The following is a 14581-nucleotide window of genomic DNA, read 5'->3' on the forward strand; positions in this document are numbered from 1 at the left end:
CTGTTTTTTTTAGGGTTTGCATCAGTTCATGTAAAGAACATGCCTACAACTGTGAACATTTGATTTTATTTTTATTGTGAAGCAAACAAATAGAACAAGATAACTGAAAACTTCATTGTGCATAACTATTCACCCCCTTAAAGTCAGTACTTTGTAAAGCCTCCTTTTGTGGCAATTACAGCTGCAAGTCACTTAGGATAAGTCTATGAGCTTTCCACATCTTGCCACTTGGATTTTTCCATTCCTCAAGGTAAAACTGCCCCAGCTCCTTCAAGTTGGATGGTTTCCTTTGATGAACAGCAATTTTCAAGTCTGACCACAGATTCTCAATTAGATTAAGGTCTGGGCTTTGACTAGACAACTCCAAAACATTTACATGTTTCCCCTTAATCCACTCGAGTGTTGCTTTAGCAATATGATTGGTTCATTGCCTTGTTGGTAGGTGAACCCTCTATCCCAGTCTCAAATCACTGACAGACTGTAACAGGTTTTGCTCAAGAATATCTCTGTATTTCGAACCATCCATCTTCCCTTTGAGTCGGACCATTTTACCTGTTACTGCTGCTGAAAAACATCCCCACAGCATGATACTGCCACCACCATTTTTCACTCTGGGGATGGTGTTCTTGGAGTGATGAGCTATGTTGGTTGGGCGCCAGACATAGCGCTTACCTTGGTAGCCAAAAAGTTACATTTTGCTATCATCAGACCACAGCACCTTCCTCCATATATTTGAGGAGTCCCCCACATTCATTTTGCAAATTCAAAATGAGCCTTAAATTTTTTGTGTGTAAGTAAAGGCTTTTTTCTGCCCACTCCACCTCAATAGAGTGTACAGCTTATTGGAGTCGTATTGACAGATGTGCTTGGAAACTTTTCATCTCATTCAGGGTTACCTTTGGTCTCTGTGCTGCCTCTCTGATTAATGCCCTCCTTGCCCGGGCTGAGAGTTTTGGTGGGCGTCCCTCTCATGGCAGGTTTTGTAGTTCCATGTTTTTTCCATTGGATGATAATGGATTTTATGGTACTCCGGAGGATCATCAGAGATTGCGATATTTTTTATAACCCAACCCTGACTTGTACTTCTCAATAGCTTTCTACATGACTTGTTTGGAGATCTCCTTGGTCTTCATGGTGTTGTTTGGTTAGTGATGCCTCTTGCTTAATAGTGTTGCAGTCTCTGTGGCCTTTCAGAAAAGGTGTGCATATACTGACAGACCATGTGACATTTAGATTGCACACAGGTGGACTTCCTTTCACTAAGGATGTGACTTATGAAGGCAATTCTTTGCACCAGAAATTTTTAGGGGCTTCATTGCAAAAGGGGTGAATACATATGCACACCCCAATTTTTAGTTATTTGGGCCCATAAATTAAATTTTTGCCTATAATTTTCGCACTTCACTAACTTAGACTATTTAGTGCTGATGCATCGAACACAAATTGGATCACAAAAATATTTAAATAAAGGTTGTAATTTAACAAAATAGGTAAAAAGCCAAGGAGGTGACTTCTTTAGCAAGCAACTGTATATGGGGTAGTATTGGCAAATTATTGTCTGGAAAATGAGTGCATAGCTGGTTTAGGGCAGCTGATAATGTCCATGTTGCCTCCACATGTAAAAAAAAAGTTTGCCAATAATTTTGACCAAGGATACCTCTAAAACATAGGAATGTATATTTCAAGATGATCATGCATCAAAGTTGCTTTACTATAGAATCTACGTTATTCTCTTTTGTAGTAATGGATGAACATTTCTGCACTGTATAAACCTTTTTTTTCTCTGCTCCAATAGTGGCACTGTTTTGTACAAATAACCGGATCTATTTAAATAAAACGCTAATATATTTATGTAATTTATGTGAAGTACTTTAGCTTTGCACTCAGTTTGGATTGCAATTACCCAAGAAAATGACAGCTTTCTTTTTGTTTTTGTTTAATATTTTCCAATAGTACTTGAAAACAGGCATCCATTAGTAGCTTCAGGGCACAGCAAGGCTAAAGGAAATTAGCTGTCACCTATAGCTACTGAGACTTGTTATTTTATATGTGAGGAACTAAATTGTCTTTTGTGTCGAGCATCAGCACAGAGCCTGTAATTTTCATTAAAAAATGTAGACATATTTATTTGTTCTCTGTGATTTCCAAATATTAGGCTTTGAATTAAATTGGAGACTGTCTATGAAAAAAAGATGATTATCTTTATGCTTTTATCAACTGATTAAAGCGACAAGGATTGTTTTGTATGCTTTATTTTTTTTTCTATTATCTTTATATAAAATGCTACATTTTTTTTGAGATGAGTTCGTATTTTAACCATCAGCTGTTGCGCCTGTTACAATTTTTCATCTCATTGTGTTTCTTTTATGTATAAGAGTTTGCTATTCCAATATCTGAATAATAACTCATTGTCATACTGCTATTTATATACTAATAGTAAGTCACTCATTGTATGACTTAACATGATGTTAGTTGGGAAAGCTGGAAGACATAATACTGTTGGAATCTCAGGATAATACTGCTAATCCAATGATTTATACAATAGTATTAAAATGTTTTCCTTATATGTTTTGCTATTTTGTTTTATTTTTATATAGTATGGACATAGAGTGACCAAATTAATTACTTGTGTTCATGGTCAATAAAAATAGGGCAGCAGTTGATAAAGCCATTAAAGGGGTTATCCTGGATTTTTGTTTTTCCTTCCCTATGGGGCTAAGAACTTGCTAACTGTCAGCCAATTTGGTCTGTGACAATTTTTTTCCAGCTTAGTGCAGTCACGGACCACTCCTGCTGGCCATTCTCTTGCTTCCTATGACATTATGTTGACAGAGCAGCTCCTTGTCTTTTGCTCTGCTCTGTCGATGGGTCATCACTGCCAGCATCATGTTGATTGACAACCGGCTCCTCACTGCCTAACTGAGGGAGCCAGCTGTCAATCACCATGATGTTGGCAGTGATGTCCTATCGACTGAGCAGAATGAAAAAGAAAGAGCTGCTCTGTCGATGTGAATCCAAAGGAAATAGGAGAATCACCGCCTCGACGACATCTTCGAAGGGCAGAACTGATAGGTAGTTGGTGTCACGGGTGTGTCAGAAGTGACAGACAGTCGCCCTGCAGTTGGTTGCAGGAGATCTCTACGTTTGGCATTGCAGACACCCTCTTAGAGGCTGTCTCTACACTCCCTGACAGAAGTTATGTCACTTATCCATGTTATGTAAATAAAAGCTTATAACCTGACGTTAAATTCATCCATTGGTTTTATAAATTACTCTTTTGAAAGCTGAAACCCTCCCAAATTTGGTTTAGGTTAAGAAAATAAATTGGCATCATTGCTGAAATATTGATCATTTAATGAGCACAGAATGGTCAGATTTTGGCAAGACAAAAGTTTTGTCGCCCACAGAAAGTAATGTGATGTTCAAACAAATAATTATCTTACAATACAAATATATGCATAACATTGGGTGAATGAAGTTGTGGTGCTATTAGTCATATTTTTTATATTTTGTGTGACTTCCATGAGCGTGAAGGACTGCATCCGTGCGGTTTAACAATGATTCATACAATTTATTAATGAAGTCATCAGAAATAGCAAAGAATGCTGGCTTGCATGCCTCCCAGAGTTCATCTAGATTCTTTGGTTTTGTCTTCCAAGCTTCCTCTTTCATCCTTCCCCAAACATGCTCAATGATGTTCATGTCTGGTGACTGGGCTGGCCAGTCCTTGAGCACCTTAATCTTTTTTGCCTGGAGGAACTTTGTTGTAGACATGGATGTATGAGATGGAGCACCATCCTGCTGCAGAATTTGACCCTTTTTATGATTTGGAATGTAAGAGGTAGCTAATACTTCTTGATATTTTAGGCTATTGATATCGCCTTCCACCTTGCAAATGTTTTGCACACTCCCATACTGAATGTAATCCCAGACTATGATCTTTCCACCACCAAATTTAACTGTTTTCTGGTTGTAGTTTGGATCCATATGGGCTCCAGTAGGTCTCCTGCAGTATTTGCGGCGGTTGTGGTATAATTCTACTGAAGATTAGTGTTGAGCGAGCACTAAAATGTTCGGGTGCTCGAAGCTCGGGCCGAGCTCGCCGTGATACTCTGGTGCTCGACCCGAGCAACGAGCCCAATGTTAGTCTATGGGAGACCCGAGCATTTTTGCGGCGGCACCCCCGGCAGTCTGTAGAAAGCCTAAAAAGAGCCCAAAACTATAGTGACAGTGCTCAAAAGACATGGGGACAGCATGGGCATCGCCTCAAGAAGCATTTCTGACCCAAAGGTCACTGCTGTCAACAACGTGGTCAGAGGTATTAAGCTGCATTTACGGGCTAACAATAAAAAATTCAAAAACGAAACTGAAACGGTTTTCCTGTGAAATTTGTTAAGGAACGTCCTTTCCAGGGTAAAGTGGAAGCGATAAAGGCTAGCACTTAACAAAGTGGAAAGGCACAGTGCTAGTGAAGGGAGCCAGTGGTTCCGTCAGTAATAAAACATAAAAATCACTGCACACGTAGAGAGGTATGGTATGCTTTAGGTGAAACTTTATTTAAAGGGTGATGCTTCAGGCGACTAGTGGACGTTTCAGCCAACACTGTGGCCTTGATCACAATGTCGCAAGTGGATAGACGCATCCGGGAAAAAAAGGAGAAGAACTACCAGTCAAGAAGAAGTGAGGGGCAACACTTGTGCCCTGACAGGCTTGCCTACAGCGTTGACAGGTTGACAGCAATGACAGGTTCAGAACATTTAAGTGATCACGTTTAAATCCACACGGATTCCTGTACAGGCTTCTCTGGAGCACCGCACCTGCCGAGACCTTAATCTATGGGGATTTCCTTATCTAAGAATTGCCCCTCACTTCTTGACTGGTAATTCTTCTCCATTTTTTCCCGGATGCATCTATCCACTTGCGACATTGTGATCAAGGCCACAGTGTTGGCCGAAACGTCCACTAGTCGCCTGAAGCATCACCCATTAAATAAAGTTTCACCTAAAGCATACCATATCTCTCTACGTGTGCAGTGATTTTTATGGTTTATTTCTTTCCAGGGTAAAGACTTGTGTATGAGGTAAAATAAATAACCGAAAACAAAAATACTCCTCCACACCTTGGGCTATGTTCACAAGTAGCATTTTTTATGCATTTTTGCACTTTTGTATTGCTTTCAACCGTGACAAATGCATTCACCGGGAAATATCATTTTAACATTTTACAATCTTATCTGGCCATGTGCTGTGTGACACATGCATACAGTGCTGAAAAGACATGAGAACAGCATGGGGAAGACCCCTGGAAGCATCTCTGACACCCAGGTCTCTGCCTAAAATTGTGCCCATCAGAAGTGATCCTTTCCGCATCAGAAGATGCAGACTTGCAACTATGCCTGTGCAAGTCCTTGTCCCAGGGCAGTGTTCAATTGTACCTCCCCCATTCCTTGCAATGCAAGCGCAAGTATGCAGCCTGCCACCCACCCACCCCCAGGCTGCAATACAATACTGCTAGCTTGCTTGCACTTGAAATGGGGCCTTTTAGTTTGGAGGAGGCCGAAGCTAGCCACTACCTCATGGCTGCTTCGGCAGCGAGGTATCCATACTCAGTCCACAGCCACCCAGCGGCCGGGTGTCCACGCTTGGTCCCCAGCCGCCCCACGGCCGGGTGTCCTCACACGCTGCCCAGCTACCTGAAGGCGGCCGGGTGTCCATAAACAGTCCCCAGCCGCCCCCATTTCTCCTTGGAACATTCCCCCACACACTTTTCTTAGCCTGGCCTGCTTTAGGGCAGCATTGGACGAGCCCACCAGAGAACCAGACTCCTCCGGTGGGCCCTGGCTTCTCCTTCAGGGGAGTTGAGAGTGCCAAGGTGAGGATCATGATGATGATGATAGAAGTTAGCATCTGCTTTGTTTTCTTGGAATGCAAGTGTAAGTGTGCAACCTGCCACCCAACCACCCCCAGGCTGCAATACCATACTGGTAGCTAGCACTTGAAATGGGGCCTTTTAGTTTGGAGGAGGCCGAAGCTGGCCACTACCTCATGGCTGCTTCGGCAGCGAGGTATCCATACTCAGTCCCCAGCCGCCCGGCGGCCGGGTGTCCCCGCTCGGTCCCCAGCTACTAGGGAGCGGCCGGGTGTCCATACTCGGTCCCCAGCCACCCCCATTTCTCCTTGGAACATCCCCCCCACACACTTTTCTTAGCCCGGCCTGCTTTAGGGCAGCATTGGACGAGCCCACCAGCGAACCAGACTCCTCCGGTGGGCCCTGGCTTTTCCATCAGGGGAATTGAGAGTGCCAAGGTGAGGAGCATGATGATGATGATAGAAGTTAGCATCTGCTTTGTTTTCTTGGAATGCAAGCGTAAGTGTGCAACCTGCCACCCACCCACCCACCCCCAGGCTGCAATACCACACTGCTAGCTTCCACTTGAAATGGGTCTTTTAGTTTGGAGGAGGCCAAAGCTGGTCACTACCTCATGGCTGCTTCGGCAGCGAGGTATCCATACTCAGTCCCCGGCCGCCAGTGGGCGACCGGGTGTCCATACTCAGTCCCCAGCCGTCCTGCGGCCGGTTGTCATAAACGGTCCCCAGCCGCCCCCATTTCTCCTTGGAACATCCCACCACACACTTTTCTTAGCCGTGCCTGCTTTAGGGCAGCATTGGTCGAGCCCACCAGAGAACCAGACTCCTCCGGTGGGCTCTGGCTTCTCCATCAAGTGAGTTGAGAGTGCCAAGATGAGGGGCATGATGAGGATAGAAGTTAGCTTCTGCTTTGTTTTCTTGGAATGCAAGCGCATGTATGTAGTAGCGGCTAGGCCTGAGGTGGTCAGCGTTTTGGCACATATCCTACCTCCTCCGAGGATTGCTGGATGTTTTCCTGCTACTATCCCAGTTCTATGACTCCCGTTAAAACAAAGCTTCAAGTGATAAATGATGAATGAGGTGGTGGCAAAGGAGAAAGAGCAGGAGGAACAGGGACCATTCACATCAATATAAGGCCAGTCAACCACACATGTCTTGTAGGATATGTTTCTGTACCAAAAGGAGCGTTTCGGCTACACAGTTATAGGGCATACAGTGACTGCAATGCCTACCAAAAATTTCGAGGCACTCCAATACCCCTTGCAAGTGACATGGAGGTCAGAGGGCCTTAACTAAACCGTTTTTTCCATTTATAGCAACTGGGTCTCCTGTGCACTGTTGGCCTAAGCAGTGAATAGAAGGCTTTCGAAAAATTATGAGGAACTGCAATGCCCCTTGAAACAGACGTGGATAACAGCATACTAAAAACAATCTACCCATTATTGGGGAGTAGGTCTCCCTTAGTGTTCGCCTATGATTTGAAAAGCAAAAGCTAATTAAAATTAGGAGGAAATGCAATGCCCGTTGGAAGAATGGTGGAGGTCGCAGTGGAATAAAAAGACATTATCAATGCCCCTTGGAAAAGTGGTGGAGGTCACAGTAGCTTAACAAGACTGTTTTAATGCCTCTTGGAAAAGTGGTGGAGGTCGCAGTAGCTTTACAAGACAGTTTTAATACCCCTTGGAGAAGTGGTGGAGGTCGCAGTAGCTTAACAAGACGGTTTTAATGCCCCTTGGAAGAGACGTGGAGGTCGCAGTGGAATAAAAAAACAATATCAATGCCCCTTGAAAATGTGGTGGAGGTCACAGTAGCTTAACAAGACGGTTTTAATGCCCCTTGGAAGAGCAGTGGAGGTCACAGTAGCTTAACAAGACTGTTTTAATGCCCCTTGGAAGAGTGGTGGAGGTCACAGTAGCTTAAAAAGACAGTTTAAATGCCCCTTGGAAGAGACGAGGAGGTCACAGTGGAATAAAAAAACAATATCTATGCCTCTTGGAAGAGTGGTGGTGGTCGCAGTAGCTTAACAAGACAGCTTTAATGCCCCTTGGAAAAGTGGCGGAGGTCACAGTTGCTTAACAAGATGGTTTTAATGCCCCTTGGAGAAGTGGTGGAGGTCGCAGTAGCTTAAAAAGACGGTTTTAATGCCCCTTGGAAGAGACGTGGAGGTCGCAGTGGAATAAAAAGACAATATCATTGCCCCTTGAAAATTTGGTGGAGGTCGCAGTAGCTTAACAAGACGGTTTTAATGCCCCTGGGAAAAGTGGTGGAGGTTGCAGTAGCTTAACACGATGGTTTTAATGCCCTTTGGAAGAATGGTGGAGGTCGCAGTAGCATAACAAGATGGTTTTAACGCCCCTTGGAAGAGACGTGGATGTCGCAGTGGAATAAAAAGACAATATCAATGGCCCTGGGAAAAGTGGTGGAGGTCGCAGTTGCTTAACAAGACAGTTTTAATGCCCCTTGGAAGAGACGTGGAGGTTGCAGTAGCTTAACAAGACAGTTTAAATGCCCCTTGGAAGAGCCATGCAGTACAGCATCTTAAAAACATTATTCCCATTATTGGGGAGTGGGTCTCCCATAGTCTTTGCCTATGCCTTCCAAGCAAAAGCTGCCAAAAATTAGGAGGGAGGAACTTGCAATGCTGGCAAACAAGAGCCATGCAGTACAGCATCTTAAAAACATTATTCTCATTATTGGGGAGTGGGTCTCCCATAGTCTTTGCCTAAGCCTGCCAAGCAAAAGCTGCCAAAAATTAGGACGGAGGAACTTGCAAAGCTGGCAACACGGACCAAGGTCACCCTGGTGGTATAGTGCTGGTGGAGGCTGAGGATAAGGAGAATAGCAAAATACAGCTGAAATGAGGAAGCGTATACCCATGTGTGGGTGTGAAGCGGTGCATGGGAATACACCTCCCGAAATAACACAGTGGATTTGACTTTGTTACTCTGCTGTCATTTCGTGGTGATGAGAAGTTTGGCCCAATCCAGCCCTTGTTCATTTTGATAAGGGTCAGCTTGTCAGCGTTGTCAGTTGACAGGCGAGTGCGCTTATCTGTTATAATTCCCCCAGCGGCACTAAAAACACGCTCCGATAACACGCTAGCAGCAGGGCAGGCCAGGACCTCCAAGGCGTACAGAGCGAGTTCATTCCAAGTGTCCGGCTTGGATACCCAATAATTAAAAGGCACAGAGGAATCACGGAGGACGCTGGTACTGTTGGTAAGGTACTCCCTCACCATCTTTTGAAACTTTCCACTTCTTGTGAGAGTACCCCGCGCCTCAGGGCCTGTAAGCTGGGCGGGTCTCAGAAAACTGTCCCAGAATGTTGACAGTGTTCCCCTGCCTCTGCTGGATTGGAGTTGCGTCTCTCTCGTCTGTACGCCTTGGTTGGTCAACGAACTGTGACCTCTGCCGCTAGCGTGTTCAGATGGGAATTTTTTTAACAGTTCTGCAGCAAGGGCCTTCTGGTACTGCCCCATTTTTGTAGACCTCTCCACCTCAGGAATAAGAGAGTGAAAGTTCTCCTTGTAGCGGGTGTCTAAAAGTGTCACCAACCTTTAATGACTGTCACCCAACATTTTTACAATGCGAGGGTCACGGTTAAGGCAGCGTAACATAAAGTCAGCCATGCGTGCCAGACTGGTAACGGGCAAGACTTCCGTGTCCTCACCAAGATGACGACTGACCATGCTCTCCTCCTCCTCCTCCTCCCCCCTGTCCTCAGGCCACCCACGCTGAACCGACGGTATGACAGTGGTACAGGTACTGCCATCTACAGCGCATGATACCAGCTCCTGTTCTTCCTCCTCCTCCTCCTCCTCTCCATCATTGTCCCCCAATGCACATTGGGATGAGATGAGGCAGGGCTGTGTGTAATCGCCCGCTACAGCTTCTTGATCCATCTCATCATACTCTGGCTGCAATGCCTCCTCTTTAATTCTCTGCAGAGAGCATTGCAAAAGACAAACAAGTGGGATGCTGACGCTAATGATGGCGTCATCGCCACTCACCATCTTGGTGGACTCCTCAAAGTTTGTCAGGATGATACATATGTCAGACATCCAGGTCCACTCCTGAGGTCTTATGTGTGGAGTCTGACCTGAATATCGACGGCCTTGTTGCAGCTGGTACTCCATGACTGCTCTCTTCTGCTCACAAATCCTTTGCAACATGTGGAGGGTAGAGTTCCAATGTGTGGGGACATCACACAGCAGTCGGTGTACCGGAAGCTGCAAACGCTGCTGCAACACAGCAAGGGCGGCGGAAGCTGTAGCCGACTTGCAAAAATTAGCTGACAGGCGGCGTTCTTTGACGAGCAGATCTGGCAACTCGGGGTACGATTTAAGAAACCGCTGAACCACGAGGTTAAGCACATGAGCCAGGCATGGTACGTGTGTGATCTCGCCTCGCTTCAGAGCCGCCACCAGGTTACTGCCATTGTCACACACGACCATACCTGGATGTAGGTTCAGCGGTCTCAGCCACAGATCTGCCTGCTCTTTCACAGCTGTCCACAACTCACAAGCAGTGTGAGGTTTATCACCTAAGATTATGAGTTTCAGCACAGCCTGTTGCCCCTTGGCTGAGGCAGTACTGCAGTGCTTCCAGCTTGTAACTGATGTGGTGATATCTGAGATGGAGGCTGAACATGAGGAGGAGGATTAGGATGATGCGCAGGAGCTGTACACTGTGGGGGCAACTCTGACTGACAAAGGGCCCGCAATCTTCGGTGTGGGGAGGATGTGTTCCGTCCCAAGGTCTGACTGGGTCCCAGCTTCCACTATGTTTACCCAGTGTGCCGTCAGGGAGATGTACCGTCCCTGGCCACAAGCACTTGTCCACGTGTCCGTTGTCAGGTGGACTCTCCCAGTAACTGCATTGTAGAGGGCACGGCAGATGTTTTGGGACACGTGCTTGTGTAGTGCGGGGATGGCACACCAGGCAAAATAGTGTCGGCTGGGGACCGAGTACCGAGGGACAGCCACCTCCATAAGGTTGCGGAAGGATTCTGTCTCCACCAGCCTGAAAGGCAGCATTTCCAACGCAAGCAGTCATGAAATGTGCGAATTTAGGACTGTGGCCTGTGGGGCGTTGGCTGCAAATTTTCACTTTCGTTCAAAGGTCTGGGATATGGACAATTGAACGCTGCGGTGGGACGTTAACATGGACGTTGATGCTGTTTCTTGAGAAACTGCCATATCAAGTGAAGACTGAGAGGAGGGGGCATCTTTGCATGCAGTCTGGACAGGGGATTGCCTTGCACGCCCAACAGGGGGTTCTATTACATGCACAACAGCGGAAGAAGCAGTGGTGACACCCACTGACACTGGTCGTGGACCCTGGGGTTCACCCCACAAAGTCGGGTGCTTTGCTGCCATGTGCCTGATCATGCTGGTGATGGTCAGGCTGGTAGTTTTGTCACCCCTGCTGATGCTGGCATGGCAGGTGGTACAAATGGCCTTTTTGGGGTTATCAGCAGAATCTTTAAAAAAATTCCAGACTCTGGAAGACCTACCGGATGTACTGGCAATGTCCCTCGTGTTGGTGTTACTGAGAACTGTTGCCCGCCTTCTTTGTGCGACCACCACACTGCTTCTTCCTGCCTGTTGGGGTACTCTGCCTCCCTCCCCCTGTGTGCTGCTGGCCTCGCTCTGCGTGTCCTCCTGCCACGTTGTGTCAGTTACTAGTTCATCCACCACCTCCTCCTCTTCCACTTGCGCACCCCGATCCTCCTCCTCAATTTGTGGCAATTGTGTCTCGTCATCGTCCACCTCTTGTGACAAATTGCCAGCGTCGACTTCCTCTTGCCGTGGCTGTTCAAATATTTGGGCATCGCTACATGGGATCTCCTATTCCACCCCTTCAAGCGGAGCAGGCGAGGGACACAAATCTGGAAATGGACCAGTGAACAGCTCTTCAGAGTGTCCAAGTGTGGGATCAGTTGCTGTCTGATGACACTCGGCATGGTGGGAGGAAGGAGCATCAGGGTGAAGAGGAGTATGTGGAAGACAGACCGAAGGTGGTGGTGCCCAGGTAACTGGAAGTATTATCTGCTATCCAATTAATAACCTGTTCACACTGATCAGTTCGCAATACTGGTGTTGTAGTGTGGTTCCCTAATAATTCGGTCAAGAAGTGGAAGTGAGAAGATGTGGCTGTTGGTTGTGGCACATTTTCACCTTGGCCACGGCCCCATCCTCTACATGCTCCATCACCAGAACGTCCAGTTCCACGTCCCCTGCCACGCGTCTTGCCCATTGTAAATTAAGTAAAATAGCTTACACTCACAGTATCAATGGAAAAAGGGTAATAAAAGGAGATTAGAACCGTGGAAGAGGAAAACCACAGTTCTATTTCTCTGGCCCACACCAGAATCTTTTAAACAGATATATTTGTGACTGAACAGACAGGGAGACACTATTTTTTTATTTTTTACGTAAAACAGGCAAAAAGCTGGATAATACAGAGATTTGAACCGTGGAACTGCAAAACCACAGTTATATTTTTCTGGCCTACACCAGAATCTTTCAAACAGATATATTTGTGTCTGAACAATCTGGGAGACACTGTTACGTTTTTTTTTTACGGCAAAAAATGCCAAAAGCTGGATAATACAGAGATTTGAACCGTGGAACTGCTAAACCACAGTTATATTTTTCTGGCCTACACCAGAATCTTTCAAATAGATATATTTGTGTCTGAACAATCAGGGAGACACTATTACTGTTTTTCTTTACAGAAAAAATACAAAAAGCTGGATAATACAGAGATTTGACCCGTGGAACTGCAAAACCACAGTTATAGTTATGTGGCGTACACCAGACTCTTTTAAACAGATATATTGGTATCTGACCAGTCAGGGAGACACTATTACAGTTTTTTTTACGGCAAAAAATGCCAAAAACAGGATAATAAAGAGATTTCCCCCGTGGAACTGCAAAACCACAGTTTTTTCTGGCCTACACCAGACTCTTTTAAACAGATATTTTGGTGTCTCAACAGTCACAGTCACACTCAATATTTTTTTTTTTTGGGGGGTGGATACCAAAAGGTTAATAAGACGCGTATTTGGACAGTCTGACTGAGGAAAAAAAATACAGGATTTAGATTTAAAAAAAAAACAATTTTTCCTGGCCCCTGAGACCGGGGTGATAAGTCTAGCAATTTGACCAACAGGAGCACACAGGACTGTAATGCAGCGTTTGCTAGTATAACCACTGCGTCTCCTATACAGCCTGCCTGCCTAATATCTGGGATGGATATTAGTCCTGAGAAGGACTGTTTGTTTGATTTGGCAGGCTTTAGAGACCCTACACTAACTATTTTGGAGTATAAATCTCTCCCTAGCTCAGCAGCACTGACCCTACATTGTCTGATCCGGAGCGACTGTGCACAATATGGCGGCAGCCGGTTTTAAATACTCGAGGTGACGCTGTGCGGCCAGCCAATCACTGTAATGCCCACAAACAACATGGCTGCGGCATTACAGTGACTGGCTGGCAATCCCTGCATGTTCATTGGCTCTGTAAAGAGCGCCAAACGTGCAGGGTGGAGACCCGAGCTCCCGCCCGAGTAACCCGCAAATGCACGGTGCTCGCCGAACATCCCGAGTAGTGAGATGCTCGGGCAAGTACCGAGCAGTGTCGAGCATGCTCGCTCAACACTACTGAAGATTCATCAGAGAAATCCACCTTCCGCCACTTTTCCAGCGTCCATCTGTTTAGCAGGCTGTGGGACTTTGCAAATACCACACGTTTTTTTATTTGCCTTTTGTTTAGTGCTGGCTTCTGGGCACTGATTCGACCATGGAGGCAATTTCGAGACAGAATCCTACAAACTGTTCTAGTTTACAAAGGGACTTGAGGTAACCCGACCTGTTGGAGCTCTGCTGCAGTGGAAGAGAGGCATGCTTTGGATTTTCTAACTAACAAACGTTCCTCCTGAGCAGTTGTCTTGCGGGGTCTGCCGGACCTAGGCTTGTCAAACACATCTACAGTCTCTTCAAATCTTTTTTTTAATTCTTTGTACTTGATGCTGAGACACATTAAAGGTGCCAGCCACCTCTGCAGTGGATCTGGTCTTCAGCCTCTTGATAATCAAGGCTTTGGCCGCAGGGTGGATTTTTGGCATGTTGTCAGAGCTCAAGTTGCAGTTCAAGTGAAGTTCTGGGATGCTGGGTTTCTTTTTATACACATCCACTAATTAACCGATCATTTACTGAGCACTGGTGAGGATGTGAACTAGGATTGGGTGCATTATATGATCAGGCGACAAAACTTTTGTCTTGCCAAAATCTGACCATTCTGTGTTCATTAAATGAACAATATTTCAGCATTGATGTCAATTTATTTTCTTAACGTAAACCAAATTCGGGAGGGTTTCAGCTTTCAAAAGAGTAATTTATAAAACCAATGGATGAATTTAACGTCCGGTTATAAGCTTTTATTTACATAACATGGATAAGCGACATAACTTCCGTCAGGGAGTGTAGGACCAAGCAGCTACCTACCTCTGGCTAATTAACACCCTGGTCTGGGTGTATAAATACCTGCTGTGTGTCATGGAGGTGCCGGCGATATTCATTATTTCTTGTGAAGGCTTTAACAAGAGCAGTACTACTTTCTCTCTGGAGCTAGAGGACATGTGCGCATTTGTCTGGAGTCGTCTAAAGCTAAGGAATTTTCCCTTGTTTGTCCTGCCTTGTTGTCTTTAGTG

This window comes from Phyllobates terribilis, unplaced genomic scaffold (assembly GCF_046119375.1).
Source record: "Phyllobates terribilis strain yellow unplaced genomic scaffold, ASM4611937v1 Scaffold_4__5_contigs__length_816908805, whole genome shotgun sequence".
Taxonomy (NCBI): Eukaryota; Metazoa; Chordata; class Amphibia; order Anura; family Dendrobatidae; genus Phyllobates; species Phyllobates terribilis.